General features: G+C 39.1%; 1 long non-coding RNA gene across 2 annotated transcripts; it reads left to right on the top strand.

Annotated features, from left to right (window-relative positions):
* The first annotated feature begins 5,352 nt into the window (after window positions 1-5,352).
* On the top strand, window positions 5,353-7,250 carry LOC121977496. Of its 2 annotated transcripts, XR_006110875.1 has the most exons (5): window positions 5,353-5,378; window positions 5,464-5,599; window positions 6,652-6,742; window positions 6,940-7,031; window positions 7,161-7,250. It is a non-coding gene; the product is annotated as an uncharacterized LOC121977496 (long non-coding RNA). The 2 variants fall into 2 exon arrangements; XR_006110874.1 differs by lacking the exon at window positions 6,652-6,742 and having other exon boundaries at window positions 7,161-7,243.
* The last annotated feature ends 13,907 nt before the right edge of the window (window positions 7,251-21,157 follow it).

Below are 21,157 nucleotides of genomic sequence, written 5' to 3'. Positions count from 1 at the left end.
ATATGAGCCACAAATTTATGAGCAAGCTGAAAATCAAGAAGTATGGCACGAGGCAATGAACGAAGAAATTATCAGCATTGAAAAAAACAAAACATGGGAGCTCATAGATCTTCCCAAAGGAAAAAATGTGATCGGGGTTAAATGGATCTACAAGACAAAATTCAAGGAAGATGGCTCAATTCACAAACATAAAGCTCGTCTAGTAGCAAAGGGGTATTCTCAACAACCTGGAGTTGACTTCACAAAGACATTTGCACTAGTTGCTCGCATGGAGACGATACGAATTGTTCTCGCTGTTGCAGCACAATTGGAGTTACCGGTCTATCAATTGGATGTAAAATCCGCGTTTCTCAATGGTGACTTGAAGGAAGAAGTTTATGTGGAGCAACCGGCAGGTTATGTTATCGAAGGAAAAGAAGAAAAAGTTTACCGGCTTCGGAAAGCACTATACGGCTTAAAGCAAGCACCAAGGGCCTGGAATAGCAAGATTGACCATTATTTTCGATCACAAGGATTCGAACAAAGTCGGAATGAGCCATCATTATATGTAAAGAAAGGTGCGCAAGATTTTCTAATTGTGTGCCTTTATGTCGACGACTTGATATATGTTGGTACTAATCCTTATATGGTGAAAGAATTTAAAGAAGCTATGATGAAAGAATATGAGATGACAGACTTGGGTCTCATGAAGTATTTTATTGGGATTCAAGTTCGACAATCCAAAGGAGAGATTTTTATGTCTCAAGAAAAATATCTTGACGAAGTATTAAGAAATTTTCAAATGAGCAATTGCAAATCAATCTCAACTCCATTGGCAACTAATGAGAAGTTGCAGCTAGATGATGGAGCAGCTAAAGTTGATGCAAAAATATACAGAAGCTTAGTCGGCTCATTGATCTACTTGACAAATACAAGACCTGACATTGTATATTCTGTCAGCTTGATCTCAAGGTTTATGCACGAACCAAGCAAGCTACACTATGCAGCTGCTAAAAGGATTTTGAGATATCTTCAAGGAACAAGAAAGCTTGGTATCAAGTATGTCAAAGAAAAAGAAAATAAACTTGTTGGATATACCGATAGCGATTGGGCTGGATCACTCGATGACCGCAAAAGTACATCCGGATATATATTTTGCTTGGGTTCAAAAATTATTTCTTGGGTATCTAAGAAGCAGAAGACGGTATCACTCTCATCAGCAGAAGCCGAATATATTGCAGCCACCGATGCTGCTTGTGAAGCTGTTTGGCTAAGAAGAATTTTAAGTGATGTTGAGCAAAAGCAAGAGGGCCCTATATACAACAATTTTCTGTGATAATAACTCTACTATTGCGATGACAAAGAATCTAGTTTTTCATGCAAGGACGAAACATATTGAACTTCGACATCATTTCATACGAGATCTCGTGAGTAATAAAAAAATTCAGTTGAAGTTCATCAACACAAACGAGCAGTTAGCGGATGGTTTTACTAAAGCAGTAAGCTCAGGAAAAATCGAGCAACTTCGAAATCATGTTCGAATTACATGATCTGATCAAGGGAAAAACATTAAGGAGGAGTATTGAAGATTAATGTTTTTCCATAAATGAATGTACAAGACAGATGCATGAATGTCTAGAATAAATAGGATTCATGACTAAGATTCATGAACTAGTAATCAAAGCATGTATTTCATTTAATTTTAGATACATGTATGTTGCAAGTACATAGAACTAGTTGAAGCATAGACTAGTATAAATAGGAGAAGTCTTGTACCCATTGGAAGAAGAGTTTTTTCTTAACAAGTATAATTCCAACGACTAAAAGCATAAGTCTTGGAAATACCCAACATTATCTCCCAACAAAAAGAGTTAAGTATATCTTCTTTGGCAACTTTTAGTTGAAAAGATGCGAAGTATTTTTAACACTTCAAGTCACAATATGTACTTATCTCAACCAATGTCATCTTCTTTAAAATCATTTAATTGTTTTAGACTTCCTTATCTGCTGTGTTTGTAAGCAAGGTGCTTCTGGTCTCTACACCCTTATCTATTCTATTACTTTCTCTTGTAAACTGTCTACAAAAGAGCCTCTAAAGTTAAGGACCAATATAGACGACCACCATACTTCATTGTTTACTGATTAGTTTCAAATATCTTGATCTAGACAATGTCTCTGAATTAGATCTTCTTATTGCACTTCTAAAAGGTATATATATTGTGGTCGAGAAGATACAGACCTTAAAAAAGTAATTATTTTTACTTACTTCTAAATATAAGTCTACCAATTTAAAAAGTAATTGTTGTTGTGGAAACAGCAAGTTCTAAATGGTTACAAGAATTAATCTTGATCACTTCACTGATACCAAAAGAAATGTCATACATTGGATAAGAGCATTGGTTTTTCCCGCATCCTCGAGGCATTGACCTTATAATTTTCCAAGATCCAAATCAAATAATTTTTCTAAGATAAGGCTAATGTCACGAGGATGCAGGAAAAACCAATGCTCTTATCCAATGTGGGGCATTTCTTTTGGTATCAGTGAAGTGCTCAAGAACCTTGTAACAATTTAGAACTTGCGTTCCACAAAAAAAAAAAAAAAAAAAAAAACTTTTTTAATTGGTACTGAGATTAAGAAATGGACTTAGACTACCACCACTAAAACACATGATATGTGATCCTGCCCGAATGAAGGAAGTTGGAAAGTCGGGGATAGAATAATTATTGATGGGAAGAAGACTTCGATCCTGCAAAATAAAATCAAAACAGAGAAGGGGTTCCTTGCGTTGACCCTCCGACACTCAAGTCAAAATCAGGAAGAGAATGAGTAATCAAGAAAAATGATAATCTTCCTTTCCTCATACCTAGCGTACCCTCTTATACTTTTTTTCTGTGATCGTTCATCTGTCCTTACTTGATGATATTAATTGTCAAATGAAGACTTCTTTGTCTTAACTTCTGTGCATTAATGATAAATGTAGTGTTCTTCTTTGCTTGACTTCTTCGTATTTAATGATAAACGGCGTGTTCCCTTTTGTTTTTTCGTCTCTTCTTGTATAATGTCATTCCTTGCGCCGGACAGGCGATCTGAGCGGCTCGTTTCCCTGCCAATCAGCTCATGATGCCCCGACTGATCGGGTGATGTCCACTCGGCCACTCCTTTGCTGATCGGGATAATTATAAGCTCGGCGTTGACCGCCTTGACTTTGACCGACACCATGTCAATTGACCCGTGACAGGTGAGCTCTCCCTTATCACCGCATCACAAGTCTTCCCCTCAAGTCTAGTCGAAGAAGACTACAGATCCAACTGACTAGACAACTGGTCCTTGGCAATTTTTTACGTCCGATCGGAATGTTCGGTCCCTAATTTCCATTCGGCGCATCAACCAACGCCACTCGGTCTCTGTCTGACCATGGGCAATGGACGATCAGAGGGGTCTCTATGCCGAGCGAGGCAATGAGCGATGACACTTAGAGAACTCTCCAAATGCGCTTCTTCGAGCGGTCCTGGTCGTCACTAACATCATCCATATTTCTCGAAGCCCATGCAAATCCTTGATAATTATGCCGAGCACACGACCATACTTTTGTAATTAAGCGCATTAAATGCTCTTGATGATCGAATGGCACGTGTCTACTACTGTCACCGCATGCCCGATGTGACAGGCGAATATCCATCGATCCCGAGACGTGCGCCGTTTCGAAATGAACGGCTGGATCTACTTCTAGGTTTTCGTACCGCCGAATCGAACAGTCACTACAACAAAAATAGCTTTTCGCAGCTTGCTATTAACAGCGCACATTAAAAGCACGCCGTTAATAGTATTATTAACGGCGTGCATATTGATGCGCGCTGTTAATAGTATAAACTTAAAGAAGGAAAAAAATTACGTCTAGATATTAACAGCGCACATTAAAAGTATGCCGTTAATACTATAAATATTTAATAACAATAACGGCATGCAAAAATAAGCACGCTGCGAATACTTTTTAAAATTATTAACGGCATGCAGCATGCTGCGATTAGTTTAAAAAATAATAATAATAAAAAATTATTATTTACGACCATGATTAAAAGGAATATGTTTTGACCCAGCATGTTTTGACCAACTTTAATTTTTTTTTAAATTATAGTTTAAAAGATAGTTATCTTTAAAAAAAATAAATTAAACAAAAATATGTAAATAATAAAAAAAAATACATCCAACCCCAAAAGTCGATCAATAATAAACATGGTTAAAAAAATAAGTAAAGAAAAACTTAAAATAAGTCATTAAATAAAAATGTAATAAGTAAAAAAACACAATTAAAATAAAAAAAATGCTAGGTTAAAAATATAAACCGGATCAAAGCCACCGAAGCCATCGCCGCTTCCTCTCCCACTATAGGAAAATTGATCTATTGTGATATTATCTTAATGACACTTATTTCTAAGTGTCATAATAAATACCTTATAATGACATTTATTTTAAAATAATAAAAAATAAAATAAAATATCATGTTAGATCCTTTATATTGACATTTCTAATAAATGTCATTATTAATCCATTAATAATTAGTTTAATCTATTAATAATTAGCCTTAGCAAAAATCCAAACCCTCGTCCGCACTTGTCACACCCTCCGCACTTTTCCCTATGGCGCCGAAAAACTTCTCACGCTGCACGCTGTAAGATATCGGAAAATTTAAATAATAAGGTTATTTGGGAAATAGCCTTATAAAATTTTTCCGGAATTTTTAGAAATTTTCTGGAAATTTTTCGGAGCTCGTACGATGGGTTTTAAGGGGACAAATTGACGATACGGATAAAGCCTGTTTGGGATACTCATTTAAGTGAGGAAATATTTTATTTATATAATCCTTTTTCCTTATTTTCTCCCAAACGCCGAACCTTTCTTCCCCAACCCTTGGCGACCCGACTTCCCTCTCTTCTCTGTTCTCTCTCGCGGACGATCGACGCCGACGGAGCAAGGCTTCAGCTCCGGCGATCTTTTCTCTGCCGGAATCGACCCTTAAGCTCAGATCCAGCCGAAGCCCTTCTCCTTCTCAGTCCGATCTCTCTCTTCTCTCACGCGGAAGATCCGACGCACCCGACGCCGACAGAGGGCAACTGCTTTCCGACGATTTGGGCCTCTTCGCGTCGCCTGAGGACCGTCGCCGGATTCTTGAAGGTGTTGACGCTGTCCAAGCTCTTCCGATGGAGCGATCCTTTCCTCGGCCGGTTCTTACGCGTGAGCGACGATGGCTAGGTGGCTAGGGCACGGTGGAGGGCTTGGTTTTGGTTGTTTCCGACCGATTGACCCTTCGTTTCCTCCTTCTTGAGCTGTTCACATAACGATCCGTGGCTCCTCAAAGTGGATCGGATTAGGCAATACCTTCTGGAGACAACCGATTGAGGTAAGCTTAGGTCTTCTTCTCTGTTACCGATCCTCTTCTTCTTTTCGGTTGAATTAGGTTACAGATTTGGAGATGTTGGTATCAGGGAGGTGTTCTTGAGCTGCCGGGAAGAGGCTAGAAGGATGGTTAATTGATCAGTGATCTCCCTGCTTGACCTCCTGTTGTGATCCGATTGATTCCAATGAGGTTGAGTGCTGTGGATCAACAAGCACGACTGTGAGGTGAGGTTCTGTGTACTGTAGGTGTTCTTGGTTCTGCTCTACTTGTTCCAGCATCAACAGTAGCTGTGATTTGAGGTAAGGTGTAGGAATTAGGGTTAATTGGATTACTAGATCAGTTAGTATGATTGGTATATCATTAGTTGATACATGTTGTAATTAGTTGTTGATTGTGTGTAGATTTATTTAGTTTAGAATTAATCTAATGGATAAGAGTTCATCTCCTCTTAGGTTTGTGTATATCCTAATTCTCCCATGTTTCTACCTCTTTTTCTAACAATTAGGATAAGAGTTCTATGATACAGTTCTAGGTTTTCCATACTTTATTATTATTATTATTTTTTAATATCTTTTTTGTTTTGTTCTATGATAGAGTTCTAGGTTTAGTATGTATATTATCTTGATGACATATTAAATGTTTTCTTTCAACTTAGGTTCCTGCAATCTCTATGATTCATTTGCAATCTAGTTTATTGAACTATCTCTCTTATAATAATAGCAAATCTGTTTGGCACAGGCCAAAGAATGATCATATTTATATACTGTTATCCATAAAAAAAATTAACTTTGTGGCAATTACATGATGGAAGGACATAATACCAAGGGAAAACTTTGTCAGTTACCTCTACCTATTAAAATATAATGATAGGTTTTTTCAAGTTTTGTAATTACAAGTTTTGTAAAACTTGTGTGAATAATACATGATATTTATTTGTTTAAAATATAATGATGTAGGAATCAATTTTTTATATGTGATTTTCTTTCTTGGTAATCAAAAAGTTAACTTGCATGTTTGATTGTTTTGGAGATTTTTTGTCTTGATGAGTGATTCACCTTTGTTTAGAACCCTCCCAAGCTGGCTACTCCTCTATTTGATACTAAAATGGCAGAGGACCCTAAGATGACATACATAGACCTAGATAATCTTCAAATTGTGTTTTGAACGAAGAGGTATTTACTTATATTCGCAAGCATGTTATATATAAGTCTGCCACTAGATTCATGTCTTTAATGTACTGTTGAATTGATAGCACTAATTCTTTTCCGCACAGTAGTGTTTGGTCTTGCATTATGATGGCGTCTGAGTGTTGGCTTGGTCTTTGTTGGCTTGCTACATATCTAGAAAGCTCCATGATTTGTGCTAAGGTAGTTCTTCTCAACAAGCATATCTGAGATGGAACTTCCATGCTACTTGCTTTTCCGAGTTTGATTTGCTGCTACAAGATCGGAAAGATATTATGTAATTGTTGTTCCTTCTGGTCGAACAATTTCACTTTTCCGTCTTAGTTTCTTGTATGTTCTTTGTTAAATAATTACGTGGATTTAATTCTTATCGATAACAGCTGAAGCGTATCCAATTTGGATTTTCCAGCTCAAAATATCAGTAGATTTGTTGTGGTAGTGCCTTAACAGGATTTGAGACTTCTCCATTCAGGTAGGTTATGCTCGTTTGACTCACATTATGGTAATTATTTTTAATTTTTTATAATTTAAGTAATAAGTAATGATATATGTATCTTTTGAATTGTGTCGTAATGATTTTATATATATTTCTATATTTAAGGAAAAGACAAGTCCGGTAGATACAAAAATTACAAGATTGCAAGTTTGGATTGAAGGTCACAAGAAAAAAAATGGGGAGCCTAGTACTCAAACTGTTGGAGAGAAAATAGTAAGCATGTCCACTCATTTTAGATTCCTTTAGTATTTTATTTCACTGATCTTGTTTTTCATAAGAATTTATACTTAAGATCTCTATTTATACAACCTAAAATGTTTTTTCTGTACCTTCTTGTACATGTGTTCAAGCTGTTTTTTACTTGTGAGTTGGTACATGTGTTCAATTTCAGGTGGACCTAATTCGACCAAATGATGAAATGCAGTTTCTCGATGATGCAATAGGAAGCACAGTGGCATGATTATCTAAATTTATAGTATTGTGTGATTGATACATATTATACTAATTTGTTTGGATTGTAAGTTGAATTGTTGTTATGTAATTGCTAGTTTGTTAGAGATTTCATATATTGTTTTAGATGTTTTGAGTTTTTGTGGTATAATGAAAAGCTATGACTTTTATTAATTCTGTATGGATTTGATTTGTACTAAATTTGTTGTAAAATTTTAATTTATTATTTTTGTCAATTTTTTTTAATATAGTTAAGACCATTAACAGCATACGTTTGCGCGCTGCGAATAGTATTTTCTGCAGCGCGCAAAGCACGCCGCGGATACTATTATTCGCGGTGTGCTTTTCGCGTTGCGGAAAATACTATCTGCAGCATGCAACGCACGCCGCGGATACTATTATCCGCGGCGTGCGTTGCGCGCTGCGAAAAATACTATCCGCAGCGCGCAAAGCACGCCGCGGATAATAGTATCCGCGGCGTGCTTTGCGCGCTGCAGAAAATACTATTCGCAGTGCACAAAAGCACGCCGCGAATAATTTATGACTTTCAACAGCTTTTAACTGTGCAGCGCGCAATGCGCGCTGCGAAAAGTGAATTTGCGTGCTGCGAAAAGCCATTTTTGTTGTAGTGAGTTGAGGTCGATCAACCGCACGGTTTATAAACTCGCGTGCTTCTCTGATTTCCCCACTTGTCGTTCTCGTCTTCGTTAGTGAGCATCACGGCGTCACCGTGCTTTACATCTTCTCCAGCAATCTTTCTCCGACAATCTTTAGCAATCTCCCTAGTAAGCTTCCATTTCCCTTATCGAATTTGTTCAGTGTTCATAGTGTCATTTCTCAATCGAATTTCTAGGTTTCCCATCAGCTCTTATTTCTTATGGCAAGCTCCCCTTAGCCTCCTGCCTCTATCCCTGAACCCTGGTACACATCTTTTGAGTCCAGGTTCGACGGAGGCGATGCTAAGAGTTTGAGAGATGCTTTTGAAATTCCTTCTGAGTATCAAATTAGCCTTCCCTCAGCCTTCGACAGTCCAGACAAACCCCTACCCGATTTCGTAACATTTTTCAGGGACTAATTTACCGTCGGTCTGCGGTTCCCGATCCACCCCTCCTTTGTTGGTTGCTACTCGGAAAACCTAAAGGTTCCACTGTACAAAAATTTTGTACAAATGTCTGAACCTTTTCCTAGCTACAATGTGTTCTTTTAAATTAAACTTGGATCGCCTGCGGAACTTAACACGTTTGATCCAAAGTTTAATCTATTTGTTCTTTTAGGTTTTGACTTGGATCTCCTGCGGAACTTAACACTTTCGATCCAAATCACCTAGGTTATTAATTTTATTAAATATAAATTTTCAAAATTGGCTTCCAGTACTGACGTGGAGAGGCACATGACATTCTTGAATATGGGAGCAACCACCACCGACTAGACAAAGCCTTTTAAGGAAAACTAATATTTAATTTCCTTAAATAACTTTAGGTCAACCGAAAAGAACAATCAAATCACAAGGAAAAGAAATAAAACAAAGAACACAATATCGAAAACAAATTCGAAATACTAGAATCGTATGCCTCTTATATTTGGTATTATTTCCAAAAATAACTAGTATGATGCGGAAAGGAAAAATACTAGTTATACCTTTTAGAAAGACCTCTTGATCTTCTATCGTATTCCTCTTCTAACCTTGGATGTTGTGTGGGAAACGATCTTCCAAGTTGAGGACCACCTAGCACCTTCTTCTTCTTCCTTCAAGTTTCAGCCAAGTACCAAAATCCAAGGATGAAGAACATTTTCCACCAACTAAGCTCCAAGGGATACAAGCTTTCTCTCCTTCTTCTTCTTCTCCAAGTAGTATCCGGCCACCACAAAAGCTCCAAGCAAGGAAGAGTTTCGGCCACCAGAAAGAGGAAGAGAGGGAGAGAGGATGGCCGGCCACAACACCAAGGAAAAGAGGGAGAGAATAATAAAGGTTGTGTCTCATGAAGGCACCCCAACCCCCTCTTTTATATTCCTTAGCTTTGGTAAATAAGGAAATTTAGTTACAATAAAATTTCCTTAACTTTCCTTGACAACAATTAATTAAGAAAAATTAAATAAAATTTCCTAATCAATTTCATCATGGTCGGCCACCTCAATAGGAGCAAACAAGGCAATTTCAATCAACAATTAAAATTCCTTATTTGTTTTCGGAAATTTTAAAAAATAAACTTTCCCTTTAAAATCCCTTCATGGTTGATAAAAAGAAATTTCTATAATTTTAATTTTTCTACATGTGAATAATTTATAAAGAATAAAAATAAAATATCTTTCCAATCTACAAATAAGGAAAGAGATCTAATCTCTTTCTTTAATCTTTTGTAGATCCTTTTAAAAAAGATATTTTAATTTTTAATCTCTCCAATAAATTATATCTTTCACATAAGAAATATTTAAAATTAAAATTCCTTATAATTTAATGGGGGTCGGCCACCTAAGCTTGGGTTCAAGCTAGGGCCGACCACCCATGAACCAAGGCTTGTCCGGCCCTAGCTTGATCCACAAGTTAGCTTGGCAGGCCCCCTTATCATAGGTATGAAGGTGGGTATAGGTGGATATAGCACTTTATAAATAAGAGGCTACGATAGGGACCGAGAGGAGGAATTGGTTTTGGTCTCCCAATAAAATTAAGCATCCCGTGTTCGCCCCGAACACACAACCTAATTTTATCAATAATAATTCATTCCACTAGAGAACTATTATTGAACTACCGCGCCAATCCCAAATTATACTTTTGGGCTCCTTCTTATTATGAGTGTGTTAGTCTCCCTGTGTTTAAGATGTCAAATGTCCACTAATTAAGTGAGTTACTGACAACTCATTTAATTAATATCTTCATCCAAGAATAGTACCACTCAACCTTATCGTCATGTCGGACTAAGTCCACCTGCAGGGTTTAACATGACAATCTTTATGAGCTCATCTTGGGGACATTATCAACCTAGATTACTAGGACACAGTTTCCTTCTATAATCAATAACACACACTATAAGTGATATCATTTCCCAACTTATCGGGCTTATTGATTCATCGAACTAAATCTCACCCATTGATAAATTAAAGAAATAAATATCAAATATATGTGCTTGTTATTATATTAGGATTAAGAGCACACACTTCCATAATAACTGAGGTCTTTGTTCCTTTATAAAGTCAGTATAAAAGAAAACAACCTCTAATGGTCCTACTCAATACACTCTAAGTGTACTAGTGTAATTATATAGCTAAGATAAACTAATACCTAATTACACTACGACCTTCCAATGGTTTGTTTCTTTCCATTTTGGTCGTGAGCTACTGTTTATAATTTATAAGGTACTGATAACATCATCTTCTGTATGTGACACCACATACTATGTTATCTACAATATAAATTAATCGAACAACTACAAATGGATGTAGACAATTTGACCAAATGTGATTCTTTATTCAAAATAAATATTTACAAAAGCTTAGGCTTTTAGTATATACTCCAACAATCTCCCACTTATACTAATGACTAAGCTGCCATATCTTCAGCCATACATCTGATTCACATTCCCTCCACATGCCGATCGAAAGCTTTTGCCGGAAGGGCCTTAGTGAAAGGATCTGCCAGCTTATCTGCTGATGCAATCTTGGCGATGACAACTTCTCCTCGCTTCATAATATCTCGTATCAGGTGGTACTTGCGCTCTATATGTTTACTTGCCTTATGGGCTCGTGGTTCCTTCGAGTTTGCAATTGCACCGCTATTATCACAATAAATTGTGATGATTTTGGGCAAACCAGGAATCACATCTAAGTCCATTAGAAAGTTCCTGAGCCATACTGCTTCTTTAGCCGCCTCAGAGGCTGCTACATAGTCAGCTTCCATGGTTGAGTCTGAAACGCATTTCTGCTTAACACTCCTCCATGCAATGGCTCAACCTCCCAAAGTAAACACATAGCCTGATGTAGACTTACTGTTGTCCCTATCTGATTGGAAATCTGAATCTGTGTAACCCACAAGGAGCAAATCATCTGCTTGGTAAACTAGCATATAATCTCTAGTCCTTCTCAGGTACTTTAATATATGATTTACCGCAGTCCAATGTCTTTGTCCAGGGTTACTCTGATATCTGCTAACCATGCTCACGGCAAAATAGATATCAGGTCTCGTACATAGCATTGCATACATTAGGCTTCCTACAGCCGAAGCATAAGGAACTGCTTTCATGTCCTCTATCTCTTTTGATGTCTTCGGAGACATCTCTTTAGATAGAGCTACTCCATGCCTAAAAGGTAAGAAACCTTTCTTGGAATCCTGCATGCTAAAACGAGCAAGGATTGTATCTATATATGAAGCTTGGGACAGACACAACATTCTTTTCTTGCGATCCCTTATAACTTTGATCCCAAAAATGTGTGCACAATCTCCTAAGTCCTTCATATCAAATTGTTTGGACAACCATACCCTTATGTCCGATAATACATTGACATTGTTGTCAATTAACAAAATATCATCTACGTATAGTACAAGAAATACCACCACGTTTCCGTTACACTTCTTGCATACACAAGACTCATCCAGACACTAAATAAATCCATATAACTGGATTACTTCATTGAACCGGATGTTCCAAGACCTTGAAGCTTGCTTCAGTCCATAAATGGATCGATTGAGCTTGCACACTAGATGCTCTTTGCCTTTTTCAATGAACCCTTCTGGTTGCTTCATTTGGATGTTCTCTTCAAGACTTTCATTAAAGAAAGCTGTCTTGATATCCATTTGCCAAATCTCATAATCTATATGAGCAGAAATGGATAAAAGTATCCGGATAGATTTAAGCATGGCTACCGGTGAAAAGGTCTCCTCATAATCGATTCTCTCTTTCTGAGTGTACCCTTTCGCAACAAGCCTAGCTTTGAAGGTTTCTACCTTCTCGTCTGTCCCTCTTTTCCTTTTGTAGATCCACTTGCATCCAACGACTTTTACATCATCAGGTGGTTCTACAAGCTCCCAGACCTTATTAGAGTACATAGACTCTATTTCAGAATTCATTGCCTTTTGCCAAGATGCTGCATCTATATCTTGGAGTGCTTCGTCATATGTTCGGGGATCAGGTTCATGTTTACCCGGGATCAAGTCCGAAGATTCTCCCAAAAACATGAATCTATCAGGCTGCCTAACAACCCTCCCACTACGACGAGGCTCAGTCTGTGGTTGTGTATCATGTGTGACACGTGTTGCAGTCTCTTGTGGTACTTCATCTTGTACTGTTGGTACTAAGGTAGACGTGTCCTCTCTAAGTTCTTCTAAAACAACTTTGCTACTTGGCTTGTGATCCATTATATAATTTTCTTCTAAAAACTGAGCATTGGTGCTAACAATGACCTTCTGGTCTTTAGGACTATAAAATAAACCACCTTTCGTTCCTCTGGGATACCCCACAAACACACAAACTTTTGTACGAGATTCTAACTTATCAGCATCTGGTTTCAGCACATGTGCTGGACTACCCCAAATCCGAATATGTCTTAGACTGGGCTTTCGCCCATTTCACAATTCTGTGGGAGTAGAAGAAACTGATTTAGAAGGTACTATGTTCAAAATGTACACTGTTGTTTCCAGAGCGTATCCCCAAAACGAATTTGGTAATTCTGAATAACTCATCATCGATCTAATCATCTCCATAAGATCATATTCCTTCATTCTGCCACACCATTCTGTTGGGGTGTACCAGGTGCGGACAGTTGGGATTGAATCCTGGCCTCTGATAAGTAATTCCTAAACTCTCCTAAGAGATATTCGCCACCACGATCAGACCGTAGTGTCTTGATTCTTTTACCTAGTCGTTTCTCCACATCAGCCTTGTACTCTTTGAACTTATCAAATCTCTCGGACTTGCGACGCATTAGGTAAATATATCCGTATCTTGAATAATCGTCTATAAAAGAGATAAAATATTCAAAACCTCCTCTTGCCTGGACAGACATAGGACCACACAAATCAGAATGAACCAATTCTAACACTTCTTTGGCTCTATACCCCTTGGCCTTAAAAGGTCTCTTGGTCATTTTACCTTCCAAGCAAGATTCACAAGTTGAAAAATTTTTCAACTCTAATGAACCCAAAAGTCCATCGGCTATAAGCCTCTGAATCCTACTTAAGTTAATATGACCAAGCCTCAGATGCCAAATATATGCTTGGTTCATTTCCGAAGGTTCTTTTCTCTTATTAGAGTTAGAAGATGAGTTATAAATTTCCTTGTTTTGCTTTGTGGGAGAAATTGGATTTAAAGTATACAAATTGCCAACTAATGCACCATAACAGATAATCACTTTATTTCTCTTAATAACTACATCGTTACTAAATGAAACTGAATATCCATCCATAAATAGTTTAGAAACTGAAATTAAATTCTTTCTAAAACTGGATACATAACGACAATTTCTTAAAACCAAATTTCTATTCCTATTAAAAGATAAGTAGACATCTCCCACTGCAACAGCCGCCACCTTAGTAGCATTGCCCATGTAGACGGTAATCTCTCCTTCACCTTAGTAGCATCATTGTCTTGGTCGTCCGGTAGGGCCACCTCGGCCCAATCAGCCCCGAGCGGCCAGCGCCACATAATAGCGGTTATCCATCTTCCGACTGAGGAATGACGTGAGTCGAATGACGCTGAATCCCGACGCCTCGAGCACCATATAATCATTTAAGGGCCGCTCGCAGAGATATGGGCGGACGCCCGAACCCGTGCAGCGGTCATGCCTCCAGGGGCGCTCGCGGACAACCATACCCAGATGTCTATTGGGGTAAGTTTTTGTATGTGCTTAATTTTATCTGATCGGCATATAATTTCCTGATTCCTCACAGTATTGGATAGAGAGTCTGACCATGTGCCAAAGGCTTGCTTTTTTGGAGTATGAAGTTAAGCAGTTGTGTGCGCCGAGCGACCAATTATCTGCTTCACAAGCACAAGTGGAGCAGATGAATGTTGAGATGGCGCAACTAAGGGTCGATCTGGCTAAGAGCGCCGAGCTACTGGAGATGGAGAAGGGACAAAACGTCGAGCAGGCCACTCAATTAGCTCGGCTCAATAAATAGGCTAGTACCTTTGAATCAAAAATCCATTTGGCCAATACTAAGAAATTCTGGGTCATTAAAGATCTGGAGATCAAAAATAAGGAGTTCGGGTGTTGGCCCAAAACTTGAAGGATGCTGAGGCTGCCTTGAAGGCAGAGCGGGATGGACGATCGACCGAGTAGACTGCAAGAAAGGCCCAGCTCGACGCCAAGGATGAGGAGTTGACCAAGCTGAAGGAAGAGCTGAAGGCTTCCTGAGCGGCTTTAGAGACTTATCAGGGAGTCGAGTCGAGTAGGTTTGATCTCATGAAACAAGCTTACATCTGCTCGGATGCTTTTAATGAAAAAATCGCCAATCAGGCTCTTCATCTGTTCGACCTTGCCATCGAAGGGACATTCAGCCAACTTAGAGAAGGCGGCTACCTCCCCGCTGCTCTATCAAGCAAGGTTATTAGTCGGGACAAGCTAACTGAGTTGCTACCTGACGATGTCTTGAATTATTTGGAGTAATCTTGCTTGAGCGAATGTTTTTGTATTGATTTTCATACATGTTTGTAATCCTTATCGTGTTAATGAATGGTCGTTCGTCTGACGATCTTTTCTTATTCGTTCATCCCCTTATTTTCATGCGGCATCTTTTGGTTTGACTTAAGTGCGGCTTTATAACCCTCCACTCGATGACGAGCAGTCGGTAGAACGGTCACCGTATTTTGAAAATTTGGAGCTTTGGGTAGCGCGTGTTCCTGATCAGCCATTTTAGTCGATACTATTCCTCAATGGGCCTGAGTTTAAGATCGACGCCTGATCGTTGATAACGACAGAGGTTTAAGGTCACCGCTCGACTGCTGACGGAGAGAGGTTTTTAAGATCACCGCTCGACTGCTGACGAAGATACGGGTTTAAGGTTGCCGCTCCATTGCTAACGTAGACAAGAGTTTAAGGTCGTCGCTCGATCGCTAACGTAGACAGGGGTTTAAGGTCACCGTCGACCATTGATGATGAGAGGGGTTTATAGTCGTCGCTCGACTTTTAACTTGGCCTGATCGGCTCAAGAGTCTGGAAAACTTTGGTTTTAATTCACGCCGACCCTGCATCTAGAAGGTATAAGTACATTTATATTGTTGGGGTTACAAGGTTGCAAACATAGTCCCACATTGAAAACATATGGAAAAGATCATGGATTTATAAGAAAAAAAATATCTCCATTGACATGAGACCTTTTGAGTAGAGCCAAGAGCAAAATCATGAGGGCTTAGACCTAAAGTGGATAATATCATACCATTGTGGAGATATCTAAATTTTTTTCGATCCTACAATTGGTATTAGAGCGAGGTCGCTCTTCACCGGACTAATTGCTGGAAGAAGCACGAGCCAAAGCCATGATCCAAGATTAAACCATGTGGATGAAACCTTGAACAAAGTAGGAGAAGCCCTGAGCAGGTCAAGAGTGACTCGATACTTGAGGGGAGACCCTAAGCAGGTCAAGAGTCACCCGATGCTCGAGGGGAGACCCTAAGTAGGTCAAAAGTGACCCGATACTTGAGAGAGATCCTGTGGTTCTTTGTTTGAGAAGAGGATTGTTAGGGTTGCAAGATTGCAAACATAGTCCCACATTGAAAACACATGGGAAAGATAATGGATTTATAAGAAAAAAGATATCTCCATTGGCATGAGACCTTTTGGGGAGAGTCTAAGAGTAAAACCATGAGGGCTTAGGCCCAAAATGGACAATATCATACCATTGTGGAGATATCTAAATTCTTTTCGATCCTACATATATTTGTTCATGCATCTCTCACCCAGGCCTGTAGGATTGAAGATGACTTGCGCTTCACGGTCACTCGAGTCGTCTCCCGTTTTCGTCTTCCAAGTAATAGGCCCTCGAGCATAGTTTTTGTACGATCTTGTAAGGTCCCATCCATGGAGCTTCAAGTTTGGTGACGTCGCCGACCGACTTGATTTTCTTCCACACTAGATCACCGACCTGGAAGGACCTCGGGATCACCCTCCTGTTGTAGTTCTGCCTCATCCGTTGTCGGTAAGGCATTAGTCGAACAACCACTTTTCTCACACTTCATCCACCAAGTCGAGCTCCATTAACCTTCGCTCGCCATTTCCCTCGTCGTAGAGTCGCACCCGGTCAGATTCTACTCCAATCACTATAAGAACCTGTTGGTTGGTCCTAGGAAGATCGTACCGGTTCCACTGTACAAAAATTTTGTACAAGTGTCGAACCTTTTCCTAAACAACCTATTGTGTTCTTTAGAAATTAAATTCGGAATCGCAAACAAAACTTAACATTATTGATTCTAAATTTAACTTATCTGTTCTTAATGGTTTAGACTTAGATCGCAAGCAGAACTTAACACTATTGATCCAAGTCCGACCTATATTACAAAGTTGATTAAATATTTATTTCTAAAATCGGCTCCAAGGTCAAACATGACGAGACACTTGACCTTCTTGGGTATGAGATTATCCACCACTGCCTCGACAAAGCCTTTAATAGAAATTCAATATTTAATTTCCTAAAATAACATTAGGTTTAACCAAAAAGAACAATCGAATCATAAATTCGAAAAAAAACAAAACAAAAGAAACACAACTTCAAAACAAATCCGAAACTCTAGAATCATATGCCTCTTGTGTTTGGAATTCATACAAAGAAAAATTAGCATGATGCGGAAAACAATTACTAGTTATACCTTTTTTTTGTATGCTAATAACCTTGAGATCTTCTACTGTACTCTTCGCCTCTTCTTGGACGTCGTGTGGGCGACGATCTTCCAAGATGAGCACCACGCAAAAGCTCCTCCTCATTTTCTAAGTTTCGGCCATCACCACCACCAAGGAACAAAAGAGATCAAGGGGAAAGAAAAGGGGAGAGGACCGGTCACAATAGAGAGCATAAGCAAGAGAATAAGAATTGATTCAATCCCTACTTCTCCTCTTCTTCTCCTTCTCTTTGTATCCGGCCACACAAAGTAACCACAAGAGGTGGCCGGTCCTAGCATGAAGAGAAGCAAGGGTCGGCCCTTAGGAGAAGACTAGAGAGAAGAGAGAAAAGAATAGATTGCTCCATAAAGTCTCTCCTCCCCTTCTTTTATATTACTTGCCCAAGGCAAACAAAGAAAGATTTTTATAAAAAATTAAAATCTTCCTCTTGATTTCCTTTTCCCCTTTTATTTTCATTTTCTCCTCTTTTATACTCTTAATGGCCGGCCCCTTGCTTGGACACCAAGCTAGGGTGGCCGACCCCTATAAAGAGGAAAAAATATTTTGTAAAAATTTTATAAGCAAAGAAGAAAAGTTTTGACAAACTCTCTTTTTAATTTCCTAATGTGGATGTTCAAAAAAGGAAAGTTCTAAATATTAAAACCAAGTTTTAAAATTTAAAACATCTTTTCTAAAATTTTCTTTTTTAACATGGTTACAAAAAAAAAAGAGGAAAGTTTCAAATTTAAAACTCTCTTTTATATACCATGAGGATGGTTAAAAAAGGAAAATTTTAAAACTTTTAAAACTTTCTTTTAAACCATGTGGCATAATTCAAATAAGAAATTTTTTTATAATTTTAAAATTTCTCTTTAAAAACTTGTAGATGTCTACAAAGAGAAGATTTTAAAAATTCAAAACGCCCCATAAACTTTGAATTATGTGACCAACCCCCTTCTTGCTTGGGCACCAAGCAAGGGGTTGGCCCTTTTGAGAAGGAAGTGGGCGTCCCCTATGGCTTGGTCACCAAGCCATGGGTCGACCCCCTCTTGGACACCAAGATGGACTTTTCATGAGTGGAGTTGAGGCTTCATTGAGGTTACGACAGAGACCTAAAGGAGAAATTGATTTTGGTCTCCTGACGAGCTTGAGTATCCCGTGTTCGCCCTGAATACATAACTCAAGTTCATCAATAATAACTCATTCCACTAGAGAGTTATTATTGCACTACCCCACCAATCCAAAATTACATTATGGGCTCCTTCTTATTATAAGTGTGTTGTCTCCCTGTGTTTAAGATATCGAATGTCCACTAGTTAAATGAGTTACTGACAACTCACCTTAATTAATTTCTTAATCCAAGAGTAGTACCACTCAACCTTATTGTCATGTCGGACTAAGTCCACCTGCAGGGTTTAATATGACAATTCTTATGAGCTCCTCTTAGGGACATTCTCAACCTAGATTACTAGGACAGAGTTTCCTTCTATAATAAACAACACACACTATAAATAATATCATTTCCTAACTTATCGGGTTTATTGATTTATCGAATTAAATTGCATCCTTTGATAAATCAAAGAAATAAATATTAAGTATATGTGTTTGTTATTATATTAGGATTAAGAGCACACACTTCCATAATAACAGAGATATTGTTCTTTTATCTAGTCAGTATAAAAAGAAACTATCTCAAATGGTCCTGCTCAATACACTCATAGTGTACTAGTGTAATTTATCAGTCAAGATAAACTAATACTTAATTACACTACGACTATTTCAATGGTTTGTTCCTTTCCATCTCAGTCGTGAGTTACTGTTTATAATTTATAAAAAATTGATAACATGATCTTTTGTGTGTGACACCACACACCATGTTATCTACAATATAAATCAATTGAACAACTACACTTAGTATATAAATGTAGATATTGACCAATGTGATTCTTTTATTTCAAATATAAATGTTTACAAAAAGCTAGACGTTTAGTATACACTCTAACAGAATCACCGCTTCTCCTCCGTATACCAACTGGAATGGTGTTACGCCGATCGGCTCCTGGAGTTATGCGAAGTACCCACAAGACACTTGAGAGCTCGTTGACCCAGCTACCTCCTGTGTGGGCAAGCCGAGTTCGTAAGCCTCTGAGGATCTCTCGGTTTGTGACCTTCGCATGGCCGTTGCTTTGGGGGTAGACAATTGAGATGAAGGTCTGCTGGATGTCATAGCCCTCGCACCACTCCCTGAGCTTCTGACCCGTGAACTGCCTCCCGTTATCTGAGACGAGACGACGGGGGATGCCGAATTGACAGAGGATGTTTTGCCAAATAAATTTAATGACCATTTGCTCACTTATTCTTGCTAGCGGCTCGACCTCCACCCATTTTGAGAATTAGTCCACAACGACGAGCAAGAACCTCCGCTGATCAGTTGTCATGGGGAACGACCCCACGATGTCCATGCCCCATTGGTTGAACGAGCAAGATATAGTCGATGACTTCATTTCTTCGATCGACCGGTGCGAAACATTGTGATACTTTTGGCAGAATAGGCATATAGCTGTCGTCTGAGTGGCATCCTCTTGGAGAGTTGGCCAGAAATATCCGGCCAGGAGAATCTTTCGAGTTAGTGAACAACCGCCCGAATGACTCCCACAGGAGCCTTGGTGTACTTCTTGCAAGATCTACGTTGCGCCCTCTAGTCCAACACACTTGAGCAAAGGCCTAGAGAAGGCTCTTTTGTATAGCTTATCTCCGACGAATGTAAACTGTCTGACCCTCTTCTTTAAAAGATGTGTCGCTTCCTGGTCGGTCGACGTACTTCCCAATCGGAGAAATTCGATTAACGGTGTTCTCCAATCGGTCGGAAAGACAACGCCCTCCATCTGGTCAATATGCGCCACCAAAGAAACCTATTCGATCGGATGTTTGATCACACCTGGTGATAATGAACTGGCTAACTTAGCCAGTTTATCTGCTGCTTGATTGTTCAATCGGGGAATCTTCTGAACAGTGACTTCTTAAAAATTTATCTTTAGCTTCTAAAAATCTTCTGCATATAACTTGAGTTAGGGGTTGCTAATCTCGAACGCCTCTACCAGCTACTGGGCGGCCACCTGGGAGTCCGAGTGAATGAGAACCTTTATGGCTCTAACATTGCTCGCTGCTTGCAAGCCGACTATCAAGCCTTTATACTCGGCCTCGCTGCATATAACTTGAGTTAGGGGTTGCTAATCTCGAACGCCTCTACTAGCTACTGGGTGACCAACTGGGAGTCCGAGTGAATGAGGACCTTTATGGCTCTAACATGCCTCACTGCTTGCAAGTCGACTATCAAGCCTTTATACTCGGCCTCGTTGTTGGTGGCGCGATAATCTAGCCGAACAAAAAGTTGCATTCAATCTTCCCTTGGAGAAATGAGTAAGATGTCGATCCCGCTGCTTTGCCGGGTGGAAGAGCCATCAACATATATTCTCCAAGTTGCTTCTAGCTCGTCACTCTGGATTTCTGTGATGAAATCAGCTAAGGCCTAAGCTTTTATCACCGTTTGGGATTGGTATTGAATGTCGAACTCAGTTCAGTGGTCCATTTAATCAACTGACCAAATGCTTCTGGGTTGAGGAGAACTCTTCCCAAGGTACTGTTGGTCATCACAATGATTAGATGGGAGAGGAAGTACGGGTGAAGTCTCTGAGCGGCTAGTACCAAAGCGTAAGTTAATTTTTCCAGACCAGTGTAACGGAATTCAACGCCTTTCAATATATGACTTAAAAAATACATGGGATGTTGCTCTTGCCTATTCTTCTTAACTAACATTGAGCCGACCACATTTTCGATGGACGACACATAAA

The sequence above is a fragment of the Zingiber officinale genome, chromosome 4B (genome assembly GCF_018446385.1).
Source record: "Zingiber officinale cultivar Zhangliang chromosome 4B, Zo_v1.1, whole genome shotgun sequence".
In the NCBI taxonomy this organism is placed as follows: domain Eukaryota; kingdom Viridiplantae; phylum Streptophyta; class Magnoliopsida; order Zingiberales; family Zingiberaceae; genus Zingiber; species Zingiber officinale.
This window is presented reverse-complemented; position numbering and strand designations above follow the sequence as displayed.